This window comes from Triticum dicoccoides, chromosome 4B (genome assembly GCF_002162155.2).
Source record: "Triticum dicoccoides isolate Atlit2015 ecotype Zavitan chromosome 4B, WEW_v2.0, whole genome shotgun sequence".
Classification (NCBI taxonomy): domain Eukaryota; kingdom Viridiplantae; phylum Streptophyta; class Magnoliopsida; order Poales; family Poaceae; genus Triticum; species Triticum dicoccoides.
In genome coordinates, this window is record NC_041387.1 from 32,705,183 (window position 1) to 32,719,215 (window position 14,033).

Here is a 14,033-nt window from a genome sequence, read left to right on the forward strand (position 1 = left end):
CAGGTGGTTATTGACAGTGTCCTGGACTAGGGGGTACTCACCACGTCGTCTCCCGATCCGTTGGATTGGGTCGAGGACCCCCATGGTTGTTTACTCATGGGCCAGTTCGGACAGCCGATGTATACGCGAGGAAGATTCCACAAGACTTGGTGATTAAGACAAGGACTCCTCTCCACCGGAGTATTCGACTAGGACTCTTGTTATCCTAGGCCTTTGGTACATTATATAAGCTGACGCTAGGCTAGTCGATAGAGCATCATGACATTACTCATCATACCTATAGGGCTTAGACCACAACTCTGTAATCATACACATCGAATATAATCAAAAGCATCATGTAGGGTATTATCTCTTTGAGAGAGCCCGAAGTTGGGTAAAATCCTGTGTCCATGTTACCATCGATCCTAAGACACGCAGCTTGGAACCCCCTACCTGAGAGCCGCCGGTTTTGGCACCGACATGGGTTCTTTCATTGAGAGTTCCGTTGTGTGATCAGCAAAATGATCAATGGCTCGCTTGTAGATCAACTGCCACATCAGCATCTTCGTTGCCCCGACTGATCACCTTGGCTTGACCGAGGACTGTGCCCTACCTCCAATCATCATGTTCGGGCGAGGGCCTTCATCAACATCAACTCGGATCTCTATCAAGATCATGGAGGAATCATCCATGGAGCTCGGGGCTCAAAGTCAACATTGCCCTCTGGCGACCTTGCTATTTTTCTGAACAACAAACTTGTATCCGCTACCACCACCTCCTCGAGCATCGCTTTGACAATTCCTTTGGTGGAATTGTGCAGAATTAGGTCTACAACAACACTGCAAAATTTTGTCGTGTTCCGATGGAGCAATCTCTGCTGGTCTCTGATATACCGGAGCCCCGTCGAATCTGGACGGGAATTGGGACGAGTTTGGAGCGTGGTGTCCGGTATCTAGCTCAGACGTCCTTTGGAAGAACCAACCGTCGATCGGCTGCGGAATTCCCATATCTACCACCCCTCAAAATTTTAGCTCGATCCGACCGTCCAAACTCCGGGAACCTTCCGATTAGTGCATTACTTTTCAGATCTGTTTTCTGTGCGAGAACAAAACTGACCCGAGTTCATCTTTTTTATGAACGGGATTTTGGACATCCTTTTTGAAGGAAGTTTTGTATGGGTATTGTGTTTTGTTCCCAAACACATCCCACTAATTTTAAAGTCTTTTCTAGTATGATCTTCACCATCGAGCCGGTGTCAAACCAGCCCGACAACGTTGCTTCACGACTGCCGACCTGCGCTAGACATGTCGTCGCTTTGTTGAGCTGAGCTCAACTTCTTAGGATCATCATCTCGGCAAGCCAAACAAAAGTTCGACACCGCGAAGGATAAATCATCACCAACATCGCCGCCCCACGGATTACACGGTGCGGGCACACCGGCTTCGCCGCACGGTCACTTTGTTAAACCGGCATTGACCACATCACGAGTTACGACCTGCATCGGCATGGCCGCACCGTTGCTTCTTCGAGCCGATGTCCATCACGCCAAACTACTTCACACCTCGGCTGATATGGCAGCTGCAACGTCTCCTTGCCGACCTGCTCCGTCACCTCGTCTGGACCGGGGGCTTTGCCATCCCTTCATCAACCTACTCTGGAGACTTCAGCGTCGTCAGCCGACCAGCTTCGTCACGTTAGCTGGACTGGGGGATTTGCCTTGATGAGCCAACCTTTACCAGCATCGTCATGCCGTCACTTCACCTCCCATCAGGCAATGTGTATACGGATCGAGTCCCAATTTTGGGAGTCACTTTTCTTTGAACTGCTACAACAAATAAACCAGGTGTTATTAATCCTAGCAATTTTTGCTTGTTTCGATTTATTTTTTCCAAGGAATTATTACTCTGGTTTGTTCCATCATCTACACACAGGTCTATCAAATGGTGGCCACATTAACGACGGTCGCATAGTGGTTCGGTCAGTTTTCGTACATAGTTTGGCGAACGCCGCATCCGAAACTCGGACCGACCTGTGAATTCACGCTTTGACACGCCTTTACCGCATCACGCCGACGCCCTACATCAACATTGACTTCGGCGTCAGGCCACATATCTTTAAATAAATTATTTTGCATAAATTAATTATGCGAGGATTTTATATATTTATATTATTATTGTTGTCCTGCACTATTTTACATGTGCAGGTAATGGACTTCGACTGTGTCACGTGGTCTCTTCGGCAAGCCGACGCCATCATCCCAATCGGCGTGAATCGGCTTGCGTGATCACCTTGTTGGTCGTGTTGCCATACCGACGTGTTCGGTTGCCTCGGGGACTTCAGCATCGCCGAGAGAGCTCTACCTCATCGAGTGTTCGGCACACAGACCATATTTCTTTTATTATTCACTTTGCATAAATTATTTATTATGCAAAAAAAAATTATTTATTATTATTACTATTATCTTTGGTTTGCACTATTTTTTGTGCACAGGTAAATGATTTGGGTTGGGCAGTGTTGTCATCTCGGCGTACTGACATACCACGTCACCTCGGCTGGACGGGGGGCTTCGTCAACACTTCATTAACCCACGCTAGGGACTTCGATGTCACCCTGCCGGCCTGCATTAGCTGTGCTATGTCACCAGTTCGGAGTGTCGAGCTCTTCGCTCCGCCACCTCGGGACCGGCTTGGGGGATGGAACCTTGTCCCGCATCAAGCTCGGATCGCGTCATCAATGCTGAACACATTAACCAGCTAAGTCGCTTTCATGCTCAAAGTTCTAAATTTTTAACTTGTGTTCGGTTCGACCATGCTCACATACGTCGTTTGTTAAAAGAAACTCCCCTGACCCATGATAAATGGGGGCTCTTAAAATTTACACGAGTCGCTCTATAATAATGTGTTTTCTTCTTGGTCGTTGCAAAGTCTTTTTCTACCGTTCCTTTTTCGACTCGAGTGCATGGTCAATAGCCGGATAGCCTAGCTTCTCTCTAAAGCCGCTCGAGTTTAGTTCACTAAACTGGCCTCAGATAAGCACTCCACCTTTGGGATAAGGAGCTTGAAGCCATAGGCTGACCCGCTTGAATTCTTGAGATCGGATATGTCATGTTAAAGCACGACAGAAGCACAATTTTTTTTAAAAAAAGACCAATTTCCGGATTGGCACCAAAATCTCGGTTTAGTCCGAACGTCAAGCTTTTACATAAGTTTTTGGCTTTTCCAGCCTATGGTACTTTTAAACTATTTGTGTGTTTCCAGCATAAGTCTCATAGTGCAACGTGGTCACCTTTAGAGATTCTGCAAAACATTCTCGGATATTGCTATATATGCATCGGTTTCGACTTGTGTCTTTGGTCAATAGTTGGGTTGCCCGGCTCCTGTGCTTGCCTCCTACGTTTTGCTCTGTTCGGCTAGGTGTGCAAAGGGAGAACCACTGCGATTGTGCTTCCAGCTCGCATGGTTAAGCACCTCAGTGGAGAAAGCCGAAAACTGACTGTCACAATAAGCGTAAACTAGTCAGCGATCCGATGACTGTGTTAACTGGCAGGCCATTCATAACATTGGCCGAAGTGTTTACGGCTTGACCTCGGCCGTCGCCGAACACTAACCAGGGGCTAGTAGCTGGCCTCCCAACTTTAAGCTCCTATGATTAAGTGAAAGTTATAAAGCCTGCATATCTGATTGCCTTGTTTCTGCTAACACAACCGCCTCCAGGCACCGAGAAGTCGGCTAAGGGTTGTCTTGTTACTGTGGAAACACCTTGTGTAGCATCTACAAAGGGGTAGAAGCCGACGATGGGCCATTTTCAGATTATAACCGGTCGCAACAAAGTTAATTAAACATATATCATCAGTGTTGGTATTCATTATACAAGCATTGCCTTCCATGATTATCGTTATAAAGCCATAAATATGTATCAATTTGACTTAAGATTTTGGCCAAGCTGGGTTGCCTAGCTCCTGTGCTTACCCCTACGTTCCCGACTGTTCGGCTAGGTGGTAAAGGGAGCACCTCTATGATTGTTACTACCGGGTCATCCGGGTTAGTACCTCAGACTGGGTGAAGCCGAAAGCTAGCCATCTTAAAGGATATAATTGGTCGGCAATGATGGACCTGAAAATTTCGGTTCATTAAGACCATCTAGTTCGTGAACTTTCCCCAAACTAAATCCTCAATATTTTCCTCCCACATTGATCAGAGTTGAGGTTTCATGATCATGATCAACATAACAGCCTGGGAAAAGAAACCTATAGTGGAACTATTTTTCCCAGAAGATGTTTTATAACCTATCTCTTCATGTACCTTTGTTTATAAACCCGTATGGTTGGATTGCCTTGTTTTCTGTAAATCTTTTGCCATTATAAAGGCTTTATAAAGTAGGATAAACGCTCCCTGGCTACTGGCCGAGGGGGTTGAAGCCGATGGTCGGTCAATAAAGTTTTGTACAATGCGGATCCGAGCATTAATGATGTAAAGTACTTGGGTACATAGAATCATTACACATAAATTGTGAGCAAAAATCAATTTTTTCACAACAATGTTTTAAAGAGTCAATGGCATAGTCTGTTTGAGACAACCGAGTAGCTGACATAACGCTCTCATAGTTCCTTATTGGCATTGGTTTCCTATCTATTAAGCCCCTTAAGGCCGACCTTGGCGAGCTCAGCTTTCATTAGCTCTAACTCCTTTATGAGATATTTATTCTCTTTCCGAGAAGTTTGTGTTAAACACAACAAATTTTTTGTCAAACGGATATCGATCCTTAATTCGTCCACCCATGCCCACATTAAGGCTCGGGGGCTAGTGGGCTTCGCGCTCATTACTTATAAATATTAAAGGGGCACATCGATTCCCTGATCTACTATTGCCACCTGACCAGTGGCTTGAGGGCTACTGCATTGCCTATTCAATGTAGAAAATTCATAGTGACCAGTGTTCGGCTTGACCGAGCTATGGGCAAGCGCGTCTTCAGACAATAATAAGTACCACCTGGGACTTATCCGGCATCAAGCTAATATATCACGGCGACTTCTCACAACCCTTTCTCAAGGGCCTGTCCGCCGATCATTATTTCTAATATATTACACTGTGTATCTATTCCTACTTATGCTGCCGAGCTAGGAGTTGATCCTCAAGACAATTTTGCAAATTGACCTGAATCTCAGGGGCTACTAAGATCAGCAGTTTTATGTTTTCCTTCAGGTGCATCTCGGGTTTTAGACCGACACACACCTTGAGGGCTACTGGATATACATATGCTGGCTATATATCTTGGAAGAGAATAGATTGCACCAATCAAAAATATTCACAAAAAGTCAGCCTGCGGTCGAGGTGGTGCACCACCTCGGAAGCAGTCCCGCATAAAGCTCGGGCGCTAGTGACTGGCTCCGTAGAGGGTATTTCCGACATTAAGCTCGGTTGAATTCGTTCAATATTTTAAAAGGCCGAGGTAGTTTACGACACCTCGGATGCTGACCATCGTTGGATCTCGGAAGTGGTCCGGCATAAAGCTCGGATTCGAATGGCTCATTCCATAGAGAACTTTTCAGCGTTAATCTCGGATAACCTCCTTCAAACTTTTTCAAGCCAAGGTAATCTATGACACCTCGGATATAATCCGGCGTTGGAGCTCGGAGACAATCCGGCATTGGAGCTCGTATATAGTCCGGCGTTGGTGCTCGACTGCAAAAGATATCTCGAATGCAGTCTAGTGTTGGAGCTCGGATGCAAGAGAACACTGCCGCACGGGAACAACTTCAAACCCGAGTTGTGGCGTACAAAATAACAAGGCATTAATAAAGGCCTGGAACTTAAAGGGGCTCCTCGGATACACGACCTGTAAACTCTTCGGACTCACTTCGGTGATCCTCAAGATCAAAGATGAGATGATTTGTTGAACCAGTTTTCAAGACCGACGACTGAGATGAAGTACAGTTCGGAAGAATCAAGGAGCGTCCCCAATTTGAAGACCGGTTCAGGGGGCTACTGACGGTGTCCTGGACTAGGGGGTACTCACCATGTTGCCTCCCGATCAGTTGGATTGGGTCGAGGACCCCCATGGCCATTTACTCATGGGCCAATTCGGACAGACAATGTATACACGAGGAAGATTCCACAAGACTTGGTGATCAAGACAAGGACTCCTCTCCACCGGCGTATTCGACTAGGACTCTTGTTATCCTAGGCCTCTGGTACATTATATAAGCCGAGGCCAGGCTAGTCGATAGAGCATCATGACATTACTCATCATACCTATAGGGCTTAGACCACAACATATGATCTCGAGGTAGATCAACTCTGTAATCATACACATCGAATATAATCAAAAGCAGCATGTAGGGTATTATCTCTTCGAGAGAGCCCGAAGCTGGGTAAAATCCTGTGTCCATGTTACCATCGATCCTAAGACACGCAGCTTGGGACCCCCTACCCGAGTTCCGCCGGTTTTGACATTGACAGTTATCAACCCTCACAATGAGCACCTAGGAGCTCCATATGAAGATATTCATGCCCCTTCTGTTGTTGGAAATGCAATTGATGAACTAAATGAGGTGAACCAGTCTGATCCTATTGTCAACTCTAATGATGAGATGCAAGTGGATACTGCTGCTCATGTGAACAACGATGAGGTTGATCATGAAATCAATGATGATCAGATGGACTACATCCCCCTGCCTGTTGTTGAAGAGCAGAGCCACCCTGATATGCAAATAGTCCAATCTTTGTTCCAGCTAATGCCTCCATGGATTATGAGGACAATCCCTCTTCTGGTAATGATGGGGTCAAGAATAACAACATGTCTGACAGTATCTCTGCTTTATAGGGACTCATTGGTAATATAGTGACTAATGCCCATGACGTTATTCCAAAGTTGGGTGGCTCTAAATTTTTTAATGCTAAATGCAACATTGTTGATGTTGAGGACACCAATGGCTGCAGCAAAGAATGCTATCTTCAAATCATGACTATTCAAGAGCAAGTTGCCCCTGTTAGTTCTGCCAGTCTGACTGAGATTACTAAAGAGGCATTTGCTGAGGTATGCAAACCCACTGGGAATAACAAGAGAAAGAAGAAGGTAATAGTTGATGAGGCCTTCTGTAGAAGAAGCAACAGAATTGCACAAATCAATATGGGTTTCAAGGACAAGCATGCTGCTAAAGCTCCTATGGAAAATGCGAGCACCTCCAATGTGCAGATGCAAAGTGCCCAGGTTAATGCAGGAAATGCAGGGAAGAAAGTTGGAGTTGTTGTCAACCTAGGGCCAAGATTTGAGGCAGTTGTGCTGGATAAAAATGCCCCCCACCCCTCTACCTGTCTTTCCACTTGAGACAATCCAAGCTATTGGGTCTGACCCTTGCAAGATGGCACCTCATTAAGTGTCATCCTCAGCTCTAAACTATGGCAGCTTTGATGACTAGATTGGTGGAGCAACTATGGGGCCTTGATAGCTCCCCTATCTACTATCTGCTTATGGTTTATTTCAATTTCAGTATCCATCAACCATGCTTCATTTTGGTTTCTTATTATATGTGCATGTGTGCACCTCCCCTAAAACTTGGTTTGTAATAAGTACCTAGACTGGTGTCTATGTGCACCATCTGTCAGACTATCATGTGATGTTTGCTATGTCAGTTATGATGTTGTTTGCTATATCTGCTTGTTGATATCCTTGCATTTCAATCTACTCCTCTTCAGTATCTTACTTCATACCTGCTATTATACCCCAATGTTGATGATATATGGAGTATATTCCTCATGCCATGCTAGTCATGTCATGAATAATAATCACTCACACCATAAGGAATATGAGTAGAAGCTCGAATATGTTCAATTGGAATGTCAAAGGTATTAACTCAACAGAAAGATGGGATGATATTAGGCTGAAAATTGATGAGAGCTCCTGCGGTGTCATGACCTTCCAGGAAACAAAAAGAGAATCTTTTGATTTGGCTTACATTAGGAATTTCTGTCCTAAAAGATTCAATCAATATGTCTACATGCCTTTGGTTGGAAACTCAGGTGGTTTGATCACAATACGGAATGGTAATCCCTTTAGTGGCAGAGAGATATCCAAAGCTTACTTCCAGATCACAGTTGAGCTCACTTCAAAATTAGATTGCTCTGTTTATTACATAACAAATTTTTATGGGCCAAATTCTAATGAGGAAAAAACTGAGTTCACCAACTGGCTGATGAATGTTAATGTATCCTCCATGCAATATTGGCTCATTACAGGAGATTTCAATTATATCAGGGGCCCTGAGAACAGGAACAGAGGAGGAGGTGACCACAATGATATGATGCACTTTAATAACATCATAATAAACCTTGACCTGGTTGAGATCCCTCTGAAAGGTAGACAATTTACCTAGAGCAATATGCAAGATCTTACTCTACTTGAAAAGCTAGATTGGATTTTCACCAATGCTGATTGGACTAGCAAATTTCCCAACACTCGTGCCACACCTATGGCTAAATTGTCATCTGATCATGTTCCCATTAATATCCAGATTGACAGCATGATCCCTAAGTGACACATGTTCAGGTTTGAGGAATTCCGGTTGGATTTTGAAGGATTTATTGATACTATCACCAACCATTGGAACAATCGCATTTATTATGGTGACTCTGCCAAAAACTTGGTGGCCAGGTTCAAATCTCTTAGGAAAGGGCTGAAAATATGGAGCAATAAACTATCCCAACTCAATAAAACTATAGAAATTGTATCTTAAACTTTTGGATGGCACTGAAGATCAAATATATCTTCACAACCAGGAAAAAATCAGGAAGATTTTGATCCAACACACTAACAAATTGCTTGAGGCCAAGAGAAAGTACTGGAGAATTAGAGCTAATATTAGATGGGCTCAGCTTGGTGATGAGAATACTAAATTCTTCCATGCTATTGCTACCCAAGTTTTCAGAAGTAATTATATATCTTTCCTTCTAAATTCTGATAACTTGATTGTAAATGATCATGATCAGAAAGCTGCTATTTTGTGGACCTCTTTTAAGGGCATAATACGTACCTCTGGTGTATCTCATATGCACTTCAACATTGATTACTTAACTAGGTCAGTTAACCAGGAGGAACTTGAACAACCCTTCACCAAGGAGGAAGTAGACGATATCATTAAAAAAATGCCCAATGACAAGTCCCCTAGACCTGATGGATTCAATGGTATCTTCATGAAAAAATGTTGTCATGTTATCAAGGACAGTTTTTACAAGCTTTTTCATGATTTCCAGGCAGAAAGAGTGGATATTACTCCAATAAACACTGCCTACATTGCCCTGATCCCAAAGAAAGAAAACCCAGAAACACCAAATGACCACAGGCTTATATCTTTGGTGAGTATGCCCATCAAAATATTTACTAAATTACTTGCAAATAAAGTTCAAAGGTGTATCATTCCTATAATTAGTAAGAATCAATATGGTTTCATCAAAACCAGAAATATACAAGAATGTCTAGCATGGTCTTTTGAGTACATCCACATGTGTCACAAATCCAAAAATGAAATTGTCATTTTCAAGGTGGATTTTGAAAAGGCATTTGATAATATCAATTATGGGGCCATCCTATATATGCTCAAATACCTAGAATTTGGAGATAAATGGATTAGATGGATTAATAATATCCTAAATACTGCCTCTGCTTTAGTTATTTTGAATGGTGTTCCTGGAAAACTATCAAATGTAAATGTGGAGTCAGACAGGGTGATCCACTATCCCCACTTCTATTTGTTATTGCTGCTGAACTACTACAAATCCTGATCAATCAAGCTTGGCACAATGGTCATATCAGTACACCTATTGAGCAACCTCCTACCATGTCATATCCTATCATCCAGTATGTTGATGACACCCTAATAATTATGCCAGTTGATCCACATGAAATTTCACATGTTATGGAAATCCTGCAAATATTCTCTGACTTCACTGGACTAAAAGTGAATTACCACAAATCTTCCTTTGCCCCCATCAACATATCTGATGATAGAGCCACTCAGCTTGCTAGCACTCTGGGCTGCAAAAGAGAAATCATGCCTTTTACCTATTTAGGCTTACCTATGGACTCCACTAGGCCTAGAGTAGATGATCTCATGCCAATGGTATCTAGATTGGATAAAAGACTCTCTGGAATTGCAACCATGATGTCTTACTCTGGTAGATTGACTCACCTCAAGGATATTATTACTGCTCTACCTATATTTGCTATGTGTTGCATCAGGGTTACTTTTGCCATTTTGGATCACTTTGCGAAATCGGGTAGAACATTCCTATGGTAAGGAAAAGACATCAACAAATATGGGAAATGCTTAGTCAAATGGGAGCAGGTATGCTTGCCAACATCAGCTAGAGGCCTTGGTGTTTTGGACTTTAGAGTTCACAACAAAGCCTTGTTGACTAAATTCCTATATAAATTTTTCAATAAGATGGATATACCCTGGGTACAACTTATTTGGCACAAATATTATGGCAATGGTGAAGTTCCACATTATCCTACTAGACAGGGCTCCTTCTAGTGGAGAGATTGCTGCTCAATTCTTGAAAATTTCAAGGAGCTTACCACTTGCAAGGCTGGCAAAGGTGATACCATTTCCCTGTGGTATGATAAATGGAATGATAATTTGTTGAAAGATAACTTCCCACATTTGTTTTCCTATGCCATAAACAAAGACATCACTTTACAGAGTGCCTCCATGGAAGCTGAAAATGATTTCTACAGTATGTTCCATCTTCCCATGTCTTCTGTGGCTGTTCAGCAAAGCACTATGCTCATGAATCTTCCTAATGGAATAATCAGCAACAACGCACATGATCTCTGGAAGTTCAAATGGGCATCAGGACAATATAATGCAAAGAAAGTATATTCTGAACTGATGGGATGCCCTGAGAAAGCACCTAAGCCATTCCAATGGATATGGAAATCTGGTGCTTGCCTAAGCGGAAATTCTTCTTCTGGTTATTGCTTTTGGATAGGTTAAACACCAAAGATCTGCTATCCAGGAAAAAAATTATATTGAGACACCCGGGTGTGTTCTTTGTGATGATGAACCCATAGAATATCTAACACACCTTTTTTCTCATGTGATTTTAGCCAGAATTTTTGGCTTTCACTTGGAACTGAATGGAACACAGATCTGAACTGCAATGACATGCTGATTGAGCCCAGAAACAGGACTCGGAGCCAACCATTCAAAGAATGCTTAATTGTTGGTTGTCGGACCATTTGGAAGCATAGAAACAACATCATATTTGACAATGAGGCAAGAAATTTGAGCTACTCCATCACTTGTTTCGAAGAACATTATGGTACCATCATCAAGAGAGTCAAGCCTAGTCTAAAGGAGGGAATGCAGAGTTAGTTGGATTATTTGTAAACATTTAAATTATTTCTGCTTCCATATATGATGTATTCCATTTGTACATAACCCCCCTTTCTATTAATGAAAAATAGAGTTACAGTAGGGTTTTTACCCTACTGTGTTTGCTCAAAAAAAGTATATGATTTATTTATGACTAATGTGAGTCCATGAATTATAGGCGCTCTTACCTTTTCGCAATTTTCTAGCCTCTTTGGTACCATGCACTTCTCTTTCTCACCTCGAGAGTTGGTGCAAACTTCGCCAGTGCATCCAAACCCTGTGATATGATATGCTCTGTCACACATAAGCCTCCTTATATCTTCCTCAAAACAGTCACCATACCTTCCTATTATGGCATTACCATAGACATTCCGAGATATATTCCCATGCAACTTTCACTATTTCATTCTTATGACATAGATGTTCATTGTCATATTGCTTTGAAAAAAGTCCATTTTAGTACCCTGAAAAAACTTGGTGGTTCACATAACCCCCTGATGTTTTGTTCTGCTCCTTCACCCCTCAACTATCCCATACCAGTCAAAAATCATCTTAGGTGGATTTGCCTAGGTGGTTTGCTGACATGGACAAGGTCAAAGCGGTATTTGACCAGTGGGACCCTCTTGTCAGGTGACCCATCGATGCTCTTGGCAGCGCCGTAGGTGGCTGTGGTGGCATGGCTGACTGGAGAACCAGCTACGCGCGCGGAATGGAGGTGGATGCTGATGGTAAGGTGGCTGGACGACAAGGGGGGGTCCCTGCACGAGGCTTGGTGGTAGCCGACGGCGAGCTCCTAGGGGAGCAGAAGCGATGAAGTGGCTGGTGGCGGATCAACGCTGGGCATGGCAGGTCCCTGGCATGGAGGGATTCAGCGGCAGTGCAACGACAAAGTGGTGCTTAGACGCAGCCGTGCACAGAGGAGGCCGGGCCTGCGGTCATGGCCTCCCATCGAACATAGGCGGTCGACCATGGGCGTGGAGGCGGTAGCAAGGGCCGGCAGGCTAGCGGGGCACGACGCTGATGAGCAGGCGATGACTGGGTGGCAGAGTCGGCGGGCCAACGAAGCAGGGACGCGCTCCGGTGGTGGGTGCGAGTAGGCGGGCCCAGCCACGTGTGGGCGGCGTGGAGCCGTCTTCCCGTGGGAAAAGGAGGAAGGAGCAGCGGAACCGGATGCAGGGGCAGTGGCGCTTCACCGATGGTGGCGGCCAGGGCCGGCATGACCGGGAGTTTGCGTCGGATCAGGTTTGGCGCGCCTCCTGTTCCTGGCGGCGACGACACAAAAAATGGGAGCATGCAATAGATCGACGGCGGTGACAGATGATCAGAATTGAGGAAGATGAGCTCGATTCAGTCGATTCTGGGCGCTATACATGAATGCATCGATTCAGTCGGCATTTGAGCTTTTTGGGGCACGACGAGCGATGAAGACCATTCTGTGGTGGCGCGGGCATGGGATGAATCATGGTGGTTCCTCTTTGTTGCGTGCACGAGAGCGGCGCCGGTGGAGAGAGAAAGAGGAGATAGAGTTTCAGAGGCAGTAGCGGCGGTGGTGGGTCACAGAGGCAACAATGGCGGCGGTGGGTCATGGGAGGAGCAACAGTGGCAAACCAAGACGCCATCTTCCCCTTTATTCTCTCATTCTCTACAGCGGCGCCGGAGAAATCCACATTGGCCCCATCTTATCCTCACCTGACTCACTGGTCAACAAACTGCTTTGACCCAGTCCACTTCGTGAGAAACCCACCGACAACGATTTTTGAACGGTATTGGTTGGATTAGGGGGTTAAGTGAACCAAAAGAAAGGTGAGGGGGTATGCGAACAACCCACTTTCTTCAAGGGAGTAAAATTGACTTGTGTTTATTGCTTTGCATGATCATATAACTGGCATAGTATTTGTGGCTCAGCCACCATTCATCATTTTCATACATGTTATGCTAGATCATTGCACATCCTTGTACACTACCAGAGGCATTCACATAGAGTCGTATTGTTCTAGTTATCGAGTGTAATAACGAGTTGTAAGTAAATAAAAGTGTGATGGTCATCATTACTAGAGCATTGTCCTAGTGAGGAGAGGATGTTGGAGACTATGATTCCCCCACAAGTCGGGATGAGGAATCGGACGAAAAAGAAGAAGAAAAAGAGGGAGAGAAAAAAGAAAAAGAAAAATAAATGAGAGAAAAGAAGGAAGGGGCAATGTTACTATCCTTTTCCACACATGTGCTTCAAAGTAGCACCATGTTATTCATATAGAGAGTCTCCTGAGTTGTCACTTCCATATACTAGTGGGAATTTAAGCATATAGAACTTGGCCTTGTATATTCCGATGACAGGCTTCCTCAAATGTCCGAGGTCTTCATGAGCAAGCAAATTTGATGCACATCCACTTAGTTTCTGTTGAGCTTTCATACACTTATAGATCTTAGAATCTGTTGCATGGCAATCCCTACTCCTCGCATTGATATCAATTGATGGGTATCTTCATAGCCCGTTGATTAGTTGCGTCGATGCGAGACTTTCTTGTTTTTTTGACTTCCTCTTATTGATCCACCACATTCTATTCCAACCATAGTGCTATATACATGGCTGATGCTCATGTATTGCGTGGGTTTGAAAAAGTTAGAGCACGTCAAAAAGTATGATCCAATTTCTTGGCTTGTCATTGGGGTAGTTCATGAATGA